Source organism: Panthera tigris, chromosome F2, assembly GCF_018350195.1.
Source record: "Panthera tigris isolate Pti1 chromosome F2, P.tigris_Pti1_mat1.1, whole genome shotgun sequence".
NCBI classification, from domain to species: domain Eukaryota; kingdom Metazoa; phylum Chordata; class Mammalia; order Carnivora; family Felidae; genus Panthera; species Panthera tigris.
Genome location: NC_056676.1, coordinates 38,095,507 through 38,111,534, shown reverse-complemented (window position 1 = coordinate 38,111,534; position 16,028 = coordinate 38,095,507).

Sequence of the window (16,028 nt, the reverse complement as noted above, 5' to 3'; positions counted from 1 at the left end):
GTGTTTTTCATCTTGGAATTCAAAAGCAAGACCTAAAAGCATTATACTGGTAGGTGGGACCACAGGAACATTTATTCCCACTATTGAGACAAAACCAAAATCGCTACCTGATGTTCTGTGGATCATGAGATTTTCACTCTGGCTGATGGAAACATGAACTATTCCTGACCCTGTGTGAGTCCCTAGGATCGCTCCTTCTAACCATTTACCTAGTGTCTATAGATTCCTCACATTCATGTGCTGATCTTTACTTAGCTGAATATTCAGCATGTGTAGATTTCTTAGACTCTATCTCTGTGTCACTCTTTTCTCTCATACTCTGCCATGTGAAATCTATCTGCTTTGGCCTCCCCAGACTCCCAGATCCCTCTCTGTAGCTTAGAGAAACTACCATCTCCTGGGCTCCCACCTACCCCCATGCTCTGCTGTACCATGGCTTGGAAATTTTCCTAGCAGTAAGCTGGGACAATCATTGAACTCATTTAATTTGTCTCCAATATCTCCATTATTGTCCTTCGTTGCCTAATATCCAAATTCCTGCCAGTATTGTTTCACATACTTTGTCAGGTTTTTTATTTGTTTCAGGCAGAAGGGTAAGTTTAGTCCCTACTACTCCATTCTGGCTGGACATAAAAGTTATTCATCATGTAATATGGCTTTCAAGCAGCCCACCATTATGACCGTTTCCATATCATTTGCTACAGCTTCCAATTTTCCGTTTAGAATGTGATACCAGAATTTAATAGTGCTTAGCTGTATTCTGACTAAAAGTGTAAACAATACCATATGATTAAATTCTAACTATTTCCAAACCAATCTGTTAAATGATATGTTCTCCATTCTTCTTATGTAGGAGCTTTTTATAACAATCTAAGCACCAAGTTTTACATCAAACCTTATCTGATATATTGAATCTGGTCATTCAATTAATTTTGCCGAAGTCTTTCTGAATCTGACCCAGTCATTATTAATACTGATAATTATATATTTCACTTCAACATATTAGCTATTCCTTCAAGCATCGTGTTACCTGTATTAGTTAGCTCGGACTGCCATAAAAAATACTATAGAGTAAGTAGCTTATTCTAGAAACCTCAGGAATTTATTTCTCATGGTTCTGGAGACTGGAGAGTCCAAGATTAAGGTACCGGCCAATTGGATTCCTGGTGAGGACCCTCTTCCTACCTTGTAGACATACACCTTCTCACTGTGTCCTTACTCACATAGCAGGGGGAGAAAGAATAAGCAAGCTCTGATATCTCTTCTTATAAGGGCACTAATCCAATCAGAAAGGCCCCATCCTCATGACCTGATCTAAACTTAATTAGCTCCTGAAGGCCCCATCTCCAAATACCATCATACTGGAGGTTAGGGCTCTAACATAAATTTGCAGAGGACAGAATTCAGGCCATAGCATTACCCAGAAATTGGTTAAGCATCCTATGTGTCCTTATTCAAATCAATGAATAAGAAAAACCAGACACATCTACTAGACTCCTTCAGATTAAAATTTATTCTTTAGTAGGAATTATTTGAGAAAAGTCAAATAGTATTTTTTTTTCATTTTGTCCAAAAAGGTGTCTTAAGAGTCTATATAGCAAACTTATTCCTGAAATCAAATATACTATGTCTTTAGTAGTAATGTAACATTTCAATCTAGTATTTCTATTAAAAGAGATCATGGAATTTGTCTAATAGTTTCATTAGACTCTCCCTCTGGGCACAGTCCTCATCTAGAAGGGATCATAATATCAGAGGAAAAATTGGCTTTTTGGAATTGTTGTGTTACTTAGAAGAAAAATAGCTAAAACAGTCCACACAGCCTATATTGCTGCACTAGGATCAGTCCAGAAAAGTAAATTTCCCCAACATTATCAACATTATTCCCCAATATTATCAGTGTTTAATTTATGAAATTACTTTTAGTGAAATTTCAATATTAGTGTGGATTTTGTAATGCCAACCTTATTCACTTTTAAGTCTTAAAGTTGAAATAGTACTTAGAGATGATCCTTAATGAAGAAGATCCAAGTAGTGTGAAAATTTTATAGCATTCCCTGAGAGACAGTCACTCAGCTTTTAACGCACGAAATAGGGGACTATTCTAAGATGCAAGACGACTTTTAGGTTCTCACTTGCAACAAGAAGTGTTTTGTTTGTTCTGTTTTGTAATCTTTATTCCCGACCTGGAGCTCAAACTCATGACCCCAAGATTAAAAGTCATATGCTCTTCTGACTGAGCCAGGCAGGCACCCCAAGAAGTGTTTTTATCAAAAGGTAATTAATTGTGTACATGAAATATGAGTAAACTTACAAAACTGAAAAATAACCAAACTGGTCTCATAAATACGTATGCATTAAAATATCAAAAATTAAAGCTCAAGTTCCTACTCATTCCATTCCTTTTACTTTCTGTGTTCAACCTCATGGCTTTGTATATACATTGTGTCAGGGATCAATAAGGAAAAATGCAAAAGCACTTACACTTTGACAAGAATTCAGAAGTCATTATTTTTCTAGATTCTTTTCATTTTTATGGTTATTAAATAATCAAATTACTATTATGAAATAGAAAAATTTGGGGCGCCTGGGTGGCTCGGTCGGTTAAGCGTCCGACTTCAGCTCAGGTCATGATCTCACGGTCCGTGGGTTCGAGCCCCGCGTCGGGCTCTGTGCTGACCACTCAGAGCCTGGAGCCTGTTTCAGATTCTGTGTCTCCCTCTCTCTGTGACCCCCCCCCCGTTCATGCTCTGTCTCTCTCTGTCTCAAAAATAAATAAACGTTAAAAAAAAATTAAAAAAAAAAAAAGAAATAGAAAAATTTGTAAAGTATAGAAAAGTGTTAAAAAATAAAAAAAAAAAAACAATATGTCCCAGAGTCATACTGGTGATCGAAATTTTGGTATATCTGTTCTAGTTTTTTGGGGGTTTTTTTCATGAAAAATTTTCCTCTACATAGTTAAGACATTACTGTACATATAACTTTTCATTTCACTGAGTAGTATATCATCAGCCTTTATCATATTATAGAAAACTCTCAGAGAAGACCAATTTTTTTAAATGACTATACAATATTCCTTCATTCCTTCATGTACCATGGTTTACATACCTATCCCCTAGGAGTAGACACTTTGGTTCTTCCAGTTTTTAGGCTTTAAAAAAAAAAATTACGGGTAACACTGGGATACACATCTTTGGACATAAATCTTAAGCCAAGTCTTGGATTATTTCCTTAGAAGTAGAATTATTAGGGTCTAACTGGCAAAGAATCATCACCAATGATGTCATTTTTATTGGTGGATACTTTTCCCATGCTCCAAGGCACTTTTTTGGGTTAACATCTTACACCAGCCCTGATCTGTAATAAATTCATCTTTTGAGTGGTCTCACTGGGACATTCTTCGATCTGTCACATGTTGACTTACACAACACTTAATGATATCTAGTTTTCTGGATCAATTGACTTTCCAATAAAAATTTAAAGCACCATGCTTAGAATTTCTTGGGACCTTGAAGCCATGGAACATATTTTTCTTTTGAGATAGTTTTTACTTGCTGGTTTACATTCCATATCTGACAACATAATTCAAATGTGGGCTACCACTAATGTTACCAAAAACACATAATATTCAGAGAGCATATGGAATGTAGTCAATAATATTACAATACACTTATTGTGTTGAACATTTCATCATGTATATAATTGTACTATGTTGTACACTTGAAACTAATTTAATATTACATGTCAACTATACTTCAACTAAAAATAAAATATTTTAAAAATAATAATATTCAGAAATTCTCAGTGCTCAAGCTTATTTGTCCTTAGGAAGTCAAATTGGGTAGCTAAACAGAACTCTGGGAGTGGAGCCGGAGAAAGAAACAGTTAATAATTACAAATTTATCACTTATTGGAAAATGTAAACAAATACCCAAACCATTTTAGTTTATTGAAAATTCAAACCTTCAAGGGACTTTTTAGGCCTTCCATAAAGCATTTCTTTTGCTTCAAGAAGTAGCAGATAGGGAATAGTACCAGAGTTTTCATTCTCCCAATTACTGGCATTACTGAAATTTACACTAGAAGTTGCAAGGTTTACACTGCACATAGATTGCAATGATATTTGCACCATATCCACTATATATATAGTAGAGCAGATAAACCAAACCCTGGGGAACCTTGCTTTTTGTTTGTGTCAAAAGGAGAACAACAAAAAAGAAGTATTTGAAGTGCTGTACTATGGAGCCAGACAACCAACCGGCCCATTGGCAGGCAAAGCTGAAATTCTATGCTAGCTTTTCAAGGTCTTTGAGGGGAGGATTTAGATAAGTAGAGTACCAAGGACAATGCCTGGCATATGGGAGAGGCACTGATAAATGTTAGTTGTTAACTCCTATAAATCTCTTTCATTGGTTGCTAAGATGATTTGAACAGTGTGTGTGGGTATTTCAACAGTTTTGAATTGAGCTTTTCATATGCCTTAATGCATTAAAAGCTTAAAAGAAGAACACCATATATGTCTTATTTCCCATCATTATTCAATTAGAATGGAATGTTTTCTTCTTCTGGAATGGACAATCTTATCCAGTTTATAATTTTTTGCAAACCAGTCTACTTGGCCTCCAAACTGAGTAACAACCCAAATCTATTTCCATCTGCCTTACTTGAATCTGAAATTTTGACTTGGGTACAGCATTATTTATCCTCCAAACATGGTCATGTACTCCCGTCTGTCTAGTCTAGAAATCTACATGTCAATTCCACTCTCTCTGTTCAGATCCTAAACTTTGTCATGTCCTCAAGGTGTTCCTGACATTCCTAAACTCTTGACTCTATCTTCTGGTATTTATCCTCTATATTCTGAGTATAATTAACAAAAGGCCATCTGTATCCTATGTCAATAGAGATGAATTAGTTCCTCAGTCAAATTACTGAAATGTGAAGTTAAAAAAAAATCTAAAGCAATGCATCCATGCTCAGCAGAAAGTTTGCAAAGATCCATCAGCAATGTCTTCCATAGGCATTGGCAGGAGTGACCATCCATGCAGTGTAAACTTATATTGCTCTATTGCCCTAGGAGTTTTTAATCTAAGGCAATTCTTTAAGACAACTAGAAGAAACATTTTCTCATATTTTTACCTACAATTGCTTTTAACAAATTGACAGTGAGTCTCAATCCAATCTATAAAAAACAAGGTTTTATTGCACTTAGACATTTAAAATTAGTGCAAAGTAAAAAGTGATGAATATGCTTAGTAGCACATGGTACTTATGCTTATCAATTCTTTTAGTTGTCTATGGAGAAGAAATTATTTTTGATGGACAGTCTACTAACCTGTACTTAAAAGAAAATCTCCACCTAATTAAATATATGGTCCCAAAGTCTCCAATCCAATGAACATTCTTATTATCTGAAGCCACTGTTTTAATGGGTTGCTTTCAAAATTATGCAGATGATCAGCATGTTTTCTGACATATCTCCATGGATTACCCATCTCCGAGGAAGTCTCAGAATGAGGAAGCATTATACTTTAGGAGACCTAACATAATTAGGATCGTAAAACCAAGGACAAAAGATTTAAGAGTTCAAGGTATAAAGTGCCTTCTGGAATTGATTCTTGAGATTACAAATAAGGCGAATTGTATATATGTTCTTTCCCATATACTTGACCACATCTTGAGTAGATAATGTTCAAAACAGTGAATATAATGAAAGTACCTCTATCACATTTATCAAGAAAGCAATTTCTGAACCTGATGTCAGGTACAAGAAAAGCAGTTCATCTCCCATCTCTATTTTCATGGGCCAAGGAATCACTGCCCAAAAGCAACCAGTTGAAAGCGGAGAGCTCATCAACTTATCCGTAAGTCCAGAAAAATAAAGAACCCCATCACAAGAATACAAATTTTATTCCTGTCACCCCAGGATAATCATTAAGTAAGGAGACGAAAGTGAGAAATATGGAATACAATTCCTTTCCCGTTAATCTTAAATTCTTTTGAAAAATCCCCTTCCTTTGGTTGATTAATATAATCAGATTAAATATCAGAAGGAATGGATAGATGCAAGAATACAGTTGAGGCAGTAGCCACATAATAAAACAAAAGTATCAGGGCTAAAAAAAAAATGTCAAAGACAAATATGTCTACTGTCTGGGTCTATAGTGATGCTATTATTACAATAGAGGCAGAGACTGAGAATCTCAGAATGCACCCCAAGAAAGTGATGATTCATCCATGGGAAGTAATATGGAGAACTGAACTAAGGGATTAGAGATGGAACACCATCAAATAGAGGGGGAAAAGATGAGGGCTTAGAAAAGTGTGGAATTTAGCAATTAAAGTGTTGACTTTCAGGAGAGAAGTTTTATTATTGTAATGGACGTAGGCACCAAACTGCAGCCATTTGAAGAGTAAGAAATGATAAGAAAATGGTGGGCAACTTTTTCAAGAAGTATAACCAAACAGGATGCAGAAGAAGCTTGAGGTTCTTTGATACAGAAATCTCCAATCACTTTTATAGGCAAGGTCAGGGGGAGGGGGGAGTGAAAATGAAACATGCATGATACCAGATGGGGCAAGTCTGGAAAAAGGCAGGAAGCAAAAGGATGAAGGGCACAGATCACAAGATCATCCTCTAAAAAGTTAAATGCATATTCCTCAGACAGGAAGGAAGGGAGAGATATAGAAAAAGGGAGAAAGTCCAAGAAAGAGAGAAAGGAAATTGAGTTTTTGTTAAACTGCCCCAAACTAACTAGGTAAGTCAATGTTGCCATATCTAGCAAATTAAAATATAGAACACCTAGCTAAATTTGAATTTCAGATAAACAAAGAATGATTTTTTTAAAATATAGATATACCCCATGCAATATTTGGAACAGACTTATGCAAAAAAATAAATGCATCTCTTGTTTGTCAGAAATTCAGATTTGTGCATGGGACATACTTACAGTAAAAAGTCATTTATCTGAAACACAAATGTACATGGGGATCCTGTGTTTTATGCAGCAATCCTAAATTAAGGTTATTTGCTGTGAATAAAAACATTAACAGGTATATCAAATAGACACAGTTTTTTCACAAATATGAGTTCCCAAAAATAGCTTCTAAAAATAATGTAAAGGAAACCATATTATGTGTATGTTAAACGTGCTCTAACTAATTTTCCCTAGACCCTCTTATTCTGATATAGAGAACTGGTCGGAAATACCGTGACAGAGCTCAGGTAGTGCCCTGCCACTAACCTACCAGGTGACTGGCCACTTCATCTGTTAAGGAAGGGGCTGGAGAAGCAGCCAGATGGGGTCGGAATTCCAGTCCTGCTACTGCTCAGCTGTGGCATCTTTAGCAAGCTTGACTGACAGAAGGATCAAATAAAACAATTTACCTAAAAGACTAAGCACAAAGGTTGTCAGAGACTAAGCAGCTGATGCGTATTAGACGTCAGTGTTTAGCAGCAGCAACAGCAGTAGTTTCTTTTACTCTAGCATGTGTAAATTTCATCTAGTAAATAGTATTGTCAAAACTGTTTTCAGGAATATTGACAATGAATATTAGTTCCATGTCAGGCTGGTAAATCAAATATTCATATTGAAACTATAAAGAATATGTTTATGACAAATATAAATAGTGTTTCCTCTACAACTTAACACGGTTGATGGAGGGTCCTGCGTTAACTCGGTGAAGCAACAGTGACACCTAGTGGTTGTTAAGTCAATAATGACTTAGATAAAGACTGCTAGGGCTTTTACCTGCGCAGAACTTACCGAATTTACATCAGGGATGACTATTGATGGTAATTAATATTTTCTGTAGTATAGTGCATCAATTCTTCTCACTTTATCTTCTCAAAATTATGTGGGCCCTGTCATCGAGAAGATATTGGCTATTTGCTGCTTTTCCCCACTTCATCTGACAATCAAACATACTTTGTTACAGAAACAAGTTCCTGCTGCCCAGGATGCCTGAATTATGAAATTACTCAAATGGATTTTGGACTTCTCACGGCTTCTTCTGACTATTATTCTCTGAAACCTCAGCAGAAGGGGAAGGAGAGGTGGGGAGAGCTGGAAATCTGAAGCTTGAGGCTTCCTCAATTACCAGACTCAATTTTTTTTTTCCTTCTATTTAGGTTAGATGTTTCTTTTTCCTTTCTCACTCAGTCAAGTGGATCTACGCTTTTCTTTGGGAAAATAAAAGATACTATTTTCCCAAAACTCAAATTGAGATATAAATATACTACAAATTTTGTTTCTGTATTAATTGGGACCAGTGTCAACTCCAGATATATTCTATAGTTTCTGTCCTGAGGGCCTCCCAAAGAGATAAGAGATTTATAGCTCACAGGGCTATGTATGTAAGTAAAATGTTTCAAAAGTAATGAATAGTGAAGTTTTTTTCCACTTGCAAGAGAAATGTCAAGAGAAATTAAGAATCCCAAGTAGCTTTGGGGCGAGATTTTACTCTGATTCTCTTTAATCTGTTTCTTTTATGAGAATATTATAGAAGTTCCAAACCAAAATACTAGTGATCAGGAAATGGTTAAATTAACTAAACTTGGCATTAAAACTGATAATATATCAACTCAAATATGACTTAAGAGTTATTAATCAATGGCTGTTAGAAATTTTTCCTGTGTGTGTATGAGAAATATATGTATCTTAGACATCCATTAGGAATCTGTCCTTTCAAAGAACCAATCTTTTTTTAGATACGTGTTTAAATCCCCAGACAATGATTCTCAATTACCAAAATATTTGTGTCTCCCAGACGTTTCCCAGTCCTTTCCTTCCCCAGACTCTGCTTCATCCAGAATCTTTCATAAATATTTCATGGCTGACATTATTTCACAATGTTCCTAGACTGCTAGGAATTTTGATGTCCTCTTTTTCTCCTGACTGGAATGAGTAAGGATATGCACATGGATAATTTATTAGAAAGTGCATGCCAGTGTCCCCAAAGTCAGCCCTAAACATGAGGGAAGAATATATCTCCTGTGATGTTTCCTTCCAACTCCTCTCATTGCTCCTTCTCCCCCTGATGCTTATTTTCAGAATCTGGGGACTAAGCCCTCAATGGCCAGAGGTGCTAAGACACAATTGTGCTAAGACACAATTCTACCTTGTAGAAATCCCAGGTCTAGCAACAGAGTCGGACCACTTAATCCTCGAAGGACCTTCAGCTCCTGCACAGCTGGGAATCCAGCTGACTAATTCATGGCATGTCTATTTGTAGGGCATGAATAACTGCTCTTAGAAGAAACGGTAAACTTGAAGTTAACAGGTGACATAGCAAAGTCTCTTTGAACTCATCCATGTGAGTCAGGTGAGGAAAGGAATGACATGTTCTTCCTTGAGTGTACCGCTTATCTGAATGTGTCTGAGAAAACCAAGTAGCAATACAATGACAGCTTGGTCATAATATGTCTACTCACTGAATGGGAAGATTGTTTTCAATCACGATAATTTCCTATCTGAATAATATAGAGTTCTCAGTCAGATTTGGCTATCTTATTTAAGATCATCATACACTTCAAAATTTGGGCTCTCAATAACCTAATTAGAATTGAGAATGAGCAAGTGAAAAATATATACAAATATACAAATGAAAAATAGGCAAAGATACATGCCTTCTGCTGCCAAGTCTTTCTGCAGCATTTTTATAAACAATAACAGAGGAGCTACCTAAATGTAATCCATGCAATAATTATATATATATATAATATGAATATATGTAAATATATATTTTATATGTACAAATACATATAACTTACATATGTATGTATATATATGTACGTATATTATATATACGTACATATATATAATATGTATATATATTAGTAATGACTTAATGGTAAGCAACTAGTCTACTTCCTATTCTTCTTCTTAAGAAACCTAGGGGAATTTCCTAATACACAAACCAACTATTAAGACTTTGGGAAGCCACTCTGAAAAACAATGGGTTTAACACTTTTGAGCAAGAATTAAAGAGCAAAGTTTGTGATATGACCAACAGACTTGATTAAAACCAATCAAGTTATAAAGCTAGTAATCTCCAAAATATATTCCTGACCAACATTCCACCCCCAGAGGTGGTCATGCTTTGAAGAGCAAGAAGAAACCAAACACTGCAACTTTCAGAGAATTGAGAATTATACTTGTTGGAAAGAAATTAAACTAGGCTAAATGTGAAAATTAATTCCAGATTCATGGCAAACAAATTAAATCCAATCTTCTTATTGCTCTGTTCTTCTACCTATGCTATCTGATCTATTTGGAAGAAGCAAATGCTTCTGAGAACTCATATTTGGATATCATCTTTAAGGGTGCTAGAGAAGAGAAAAGAGAAAAGAGCAAAGGACAGTGATGGGGCTGGAAGGCAAGAACTACACTTAACTGTCTAAAGAATCGCACAAAGAATGGCCTTGTGTAGCAACAAGAAAGTTAATATACTATGTTATAGGAAGCCTGGCTCTCTGGAAGACTCCATGGGCAAGGCATATTTTAAATAAAACAAATTGAACTAACCAGGAAGGCTTTTCAACTGACACACTGAGTGATTTCAGACGAGTTACTTTAATACCTTTTCGGGTTTCAGGAATACATTTATTTCAAAAGTGAGACAACATCAAGTTATGTGCCCCTCTTCCATATTTTCTGAGGGGAAATCAGCCTCCTCCCTTTCCACACTGTCTTTCCAGTGACCAACTTCTTTGTTGTTTTTTCTCTTCACATTTCCTCTTCCCTCCTTTTGGGCTCACCCTGGTTTATATTTTTAAGAGTCAATCTGATGCATCTTAACTAGGCTGAAATAAATGATCCTCAGGGTTTCCAAAGGATCTTTCTAAAAACAATTTAAATACAATCAGGCAAGACCATAGAAGCATCTTGCAAACCCAGGGCATTCTCCACCAACTTAGAGATATTCCCAACATGCTTCAGTTCTCCCAATGAACATTGAGCATCATTCTTAGCTAGAATTTTCCAACCTTAATTTGTCAATAGTCACCAGCTTCGGAAATGTATAACCTTTCTTAGAATTACAGGACTAGAAAGATCTACATTCTATTTTGATTGAGGCTTCACAGAAATATATGATAAGCCTTTTAGGCACAGGCAGTGACTGATTCTTGTATCCAATATTTAGCATCCTGTGGATGTTTTCTGTCAACAACCACCAGCACCACAAAATAGGCCCATTTAGCATGCCCGGCAACATCTTCACTAGTTCTGTCCTCCTGTCACCTACACAAGCATTCTGGAACTCAGGTTTCTCTCATGCCAGGTCACTGTGCTTTGCTTAGATGTTTCTGAAATTCAGCAAGACACGTTCGACCAGAAGAACTGATTCTGGGATACGCGCCCTGGAAAATCTACGAGTGCTAAGCTAATGGGAATACCCTTAGCACTATACAAAACCCAGTAAGTACAGTGAAAAAGTACTTCTAACCATAAAGAATTCCTGTCATGAGATGACAAGTTCAGAATCAGTAGTCAGTTCGGAATTGGACATGTGGTGTCTATTACATGAAAGATTCTCTCAGTTTGTCTAAATACCTCTTGAAAAACTTAATGTATCAGAATTGTGGTTCACAATACAAACCCTTGTATGAACATAAATACAAATGACATATTGTGAGTAAATTCACTTGTTTAGATAAATAACCCCTGGAAATGTTAGATTGAAAGAATTTGATTCCATGACTACTTCCACCAGGAAGACAGCACTTTATTTATTGCCTGTGTAATTTTAAAATACATCCAGAGAAAATAATTAACTCAGATCAGTTTCTTTTTTTCTTAATGAGTAATTATGTCTCAACGGGACTTTTCAGCTTGGAAATCTTGGGTAGTTTTTGTTACAACACACTCTAACAAAATTATATAGAATAATAGATAAAAAATTACATACACCTAATTCTCTAAAAAGTGACACAAAGCCCCAGCACTATGACTAGGAAGTTTTTATTAGATCAAAGGAAGGCCACAGTAGCAGTGCCAGATGCTTCTCTGATCTCCAATTCCTGCCTAGCAGTAGAAAAGAATCAAAACAAGGAAGACAGACAATACACACTTCCCCCCCTCTCTCTTCCCTGCTTCACGTACTACTGACTTCTTGCATTGAAATCAGGAATATAATGGCCACCCACTGACTCCATCTTTTTCCTCTCAGTTTTTGGACTTAAAATAATCCACCTTAAACTGCAAATTGAAACACAGTGATTCAAAGTGTCAAAGTCTTCTTAATCCTTGAGAAGAAAGAAAAAAAAAGAAGAAAAGAATCACAGCCACAACCAGACCTTATTAAGTGGTTCCCTTCAAACACTGCCATTTCTGACTTTTAAACAGGCTTCTCAGATGTGTCTTTGACCCGCTACCACTAAAAGAGCCTTTTCTATCTGTCACCGTATCTTAGTTACCTGAGAATGTAATGTGGAAGGAAATGAGTTGTTTACTTGTTAGAATCCCATCCGGGGCGAGTATAAAAGAGGACTTAGGTTTGTAGAACAGCAATAAAAACTCAGAGGTATCTATGTCTCCACCTTTACTTTACTCTTTGACATTCAGTCAGTCGGTTCCGTCTCTAAAGGTCATCCGAATCTATCTCACATTTTCAATTCTTACTTCCATTAACTCAATTCCCACTGAGTGCGCTCGCGTGGATCATTACTATAAGTTGTGTTTATAAACAATGAGATATCACTTCATACCTGTGAGAATGGCTAAAATTAAAAACGCAACAAGTAAGTGTTGGTGAGGACGTGGGGAAAAGGAACACTTGTGCACTGTCAGTAGGAATGCAAACTGGTGCAGCCACTGTGGGGAACAGAATGGAGGTTCCTCAAAAAATTAAAAATAGAATTACCATACGATATAATAATTCCACCACCTGGGTATTACTCAAATAAAACAAAAAACATAATTTGAATACAACAGCCAAAATATGGAAGCAACCCAAGTGTCCATCAAAAGATGAATGGATAAAGAAGATGCAGTGTACACACACACACACACACACACACACACACACACACACACACACACACAGTAGAATATTACTCGGTCATTAAAAAAAAGAATGAAATCTTGCCATTTGCAACAACATGGATGGATCTAGAGGATATAATGCTAAGTGAAATAAGTCAGACAAAGACAAATACCATCTGATTTCACTCACAGGTGGAATTTAAGAAAGAAGAGAAAAAAAACAAAGGAAACAACAGACTCCTAAATATAGAGAACAAACTGTTGGTTGCCTGAGGAGAGGTCTGTGGGGGGAAGTATGAAACAGATGAAGGGGATTAAGAGTACACTCATCACAATGAACACTGAGCAATGTAAAAAGTTGCTGAATCACTCTATTGTGCACATGAAACTAACAGAACACTGTGTGTTAATTATACTGGAATTAAATAAATAAATAACATTTTACATTTTAAAATAAAGAAAAATGTGTTTATTGTTTTGCTGAAATTCAAATTTAACTGGGTGTCTTGCATTTTTATTTGTCAAATCTAACAACCCTACAAGGAAGGGACATGAAAGAACGTTCTGGGATGGTGTTAGGGCTGCATATGTCAATAAAGGTGTATAAATGCACTTGCCAAAGTCACATAACTGTGCATGCAAGCACGTGCATGTAAATTTTACTTTGGGGAAGAAAAGAAACAAGTATTGAACTCTAGTTAGTGACGTATACACTGAAATGTTGGAAGAAAAACACACTAATGTCTCCAACTTCAAAATATATCAAAAATAAAACAGATCCATGGTTGAATAGAGGGATGAATAGATATATAATAAAGCAAATATAGTAAAAATGTGACTTTTAGAATCTAGGTGATAGGCACATGAGTGTTCACTGTAAAATTCTCCCAATTTTTCTGAATGTTCGAGAGTTTTTATAACACATGTTAAGGGGAAAAGCCCTGCCCTGCTCTCATGGAATTTACATTAGAGTCGAATGAGACAGACACTAAATAAAACTGGTAAGGAAATTATGGAGTGAAATGGTTTAGTCATGCCAGGGATGGAACTTACAATTAAATAAATACGTGGCCGAGGAAGTATTCCCTGCGGGATGGTGGGGGTGGGGGGATGTTGTTTTGTTAGGAACAGATAGAACCTCTACAAGGCTTTATCCATTCCTAGCTTTAGAGAATGTCTTCCCTATTGAAGGTATCAAGAAACATTTGTTGGATGAGCAATTATAAACATAAAATGGAAGTCTTTCAATGGAACATAAGATATTTTAGTCTCCTAAGTGCTTTTTTCTTTTAAAGACAATATCACATACTTTACTGAGACGTTTTAAGTGGTAAGCTTTAAAACATTTTAAATGCTCTATTTTGTCTTCTATTTGGACAGATAAAATAATAAATTACGTGTAACCCCTCATTTACACCAGAAAGAAATAAAAGGTTTTGATTATAATTTGATTGACTGGAAGCTTTTTCTAATTTTACCAGGAGAAGGGTAGCTATTTATGATCCGTTTCCCTGCATCCATATTCCTCATCCTCCAAAACACTCTTTTTCCTCTCCAAATTTTTATCAACTTTTTAAGGGAATAAAAGGCAGAGATTTACCATAAAATAGATCTTGTGAACACCCTGCCCCACATGGCCCCTGCGCCATGCTATCTGCCTGCAAGCCGCGACCCAAGCTTGTCCTCACCTTGAGTCCGCAGTGAGGCTGACAAGCCCCACGTCTCCTCGGGAGGCCCAGACATCAGGACTTGAATGTATCCGATCTCTCAGCTGCCCTTGAATGGCATGACCAGACAACATGACAGATCCTTTGCTTTTTCCACCCACCTTCTAAAGCAGCCTCCCTCTTTCAGCGCTGGTAGCTCACTCATCCACCACCAGCCCAGCGTTCACTAATGGTGTTGCCCTATTAGCCATCCTCACTCACTCCAACCCTGGATGTAGAAAGAGGGCACGCATCCTGCACTCCCTTCCACCTCAGGTGACTGCTCTGGCCCCTCAGGATACCCACTCTAGCAGAATGAGGATTACTGAAAAGTCCCCCTCGTCAATCCTGGCGTGCCACAGCCGGTCTAGGTGCCTCAAAGTCCCTTCTGAACTGCAGGTCAGGAGACCACGTGATTTGGAGCTGTGTGGTCTACAGAAGGCTCCCCAAGTTCCAGCAGTGGGTTTGCAGATTAAACTGCCTGGGGACTTTCTCTGCACCAAGAAGCAAAACAATTCTTCTTAGCAAGTGCAACTGACCTCCAGCTATTTATTTTTTCACAGCTGCAGTCTGGGAAATAAGCTAGACAATAAGGAACATTGCAAAGAGGTATTTTATGAAGAAATACCAATGAGAGTTCCAACTGTTATTCTCAAGTTTTTAGAAGCTTGTTATCAGATGAAAAACAACTAAATCTCCCTTTATCTAAAACCTTCTCAGTAATCCCCATTAATAAACCTTAATGTAAACATTAATGTAAAGAAAACAATGTTTTTTAACCAAAAAGGTTTTAAAAAAGGCAAATATTGTTAATGGCTGATTGCTTTGATTATACAAAAGTAGTATCATTACTTAGCTAGATTTATTGATTCTTTGCCCACTGGACTCAACTAACACCACTCTGAACAACTGTCTGAAATATTGGGTAATTAATACTGGGAGAAAAATCCATGTTAGACTGTGTAGACAAAGGAGATATACAAATATAAATAATCAGAGATTATGCTTGAATTACTCATAGTAACTGGAGACATATAGAAATTCATTAACAGAATGAAAATAGAATAGAACAGAATATGAATAGAACAGACTGGGAAGAAATTAGTAACTGGGGACAAACAGAATTCATTAATAACCCTAAAATTATATATATATATATATATATATATATATATATATATATATACACACACACACATATACATATATATACATATATACTATATATATATGTATGTATATATATATATATATATATACTATATATATATATAGTATATATATATTCTTGTTGGAAACTACTTCCCCATAGCTCATGATGATAAATTTATGAAAA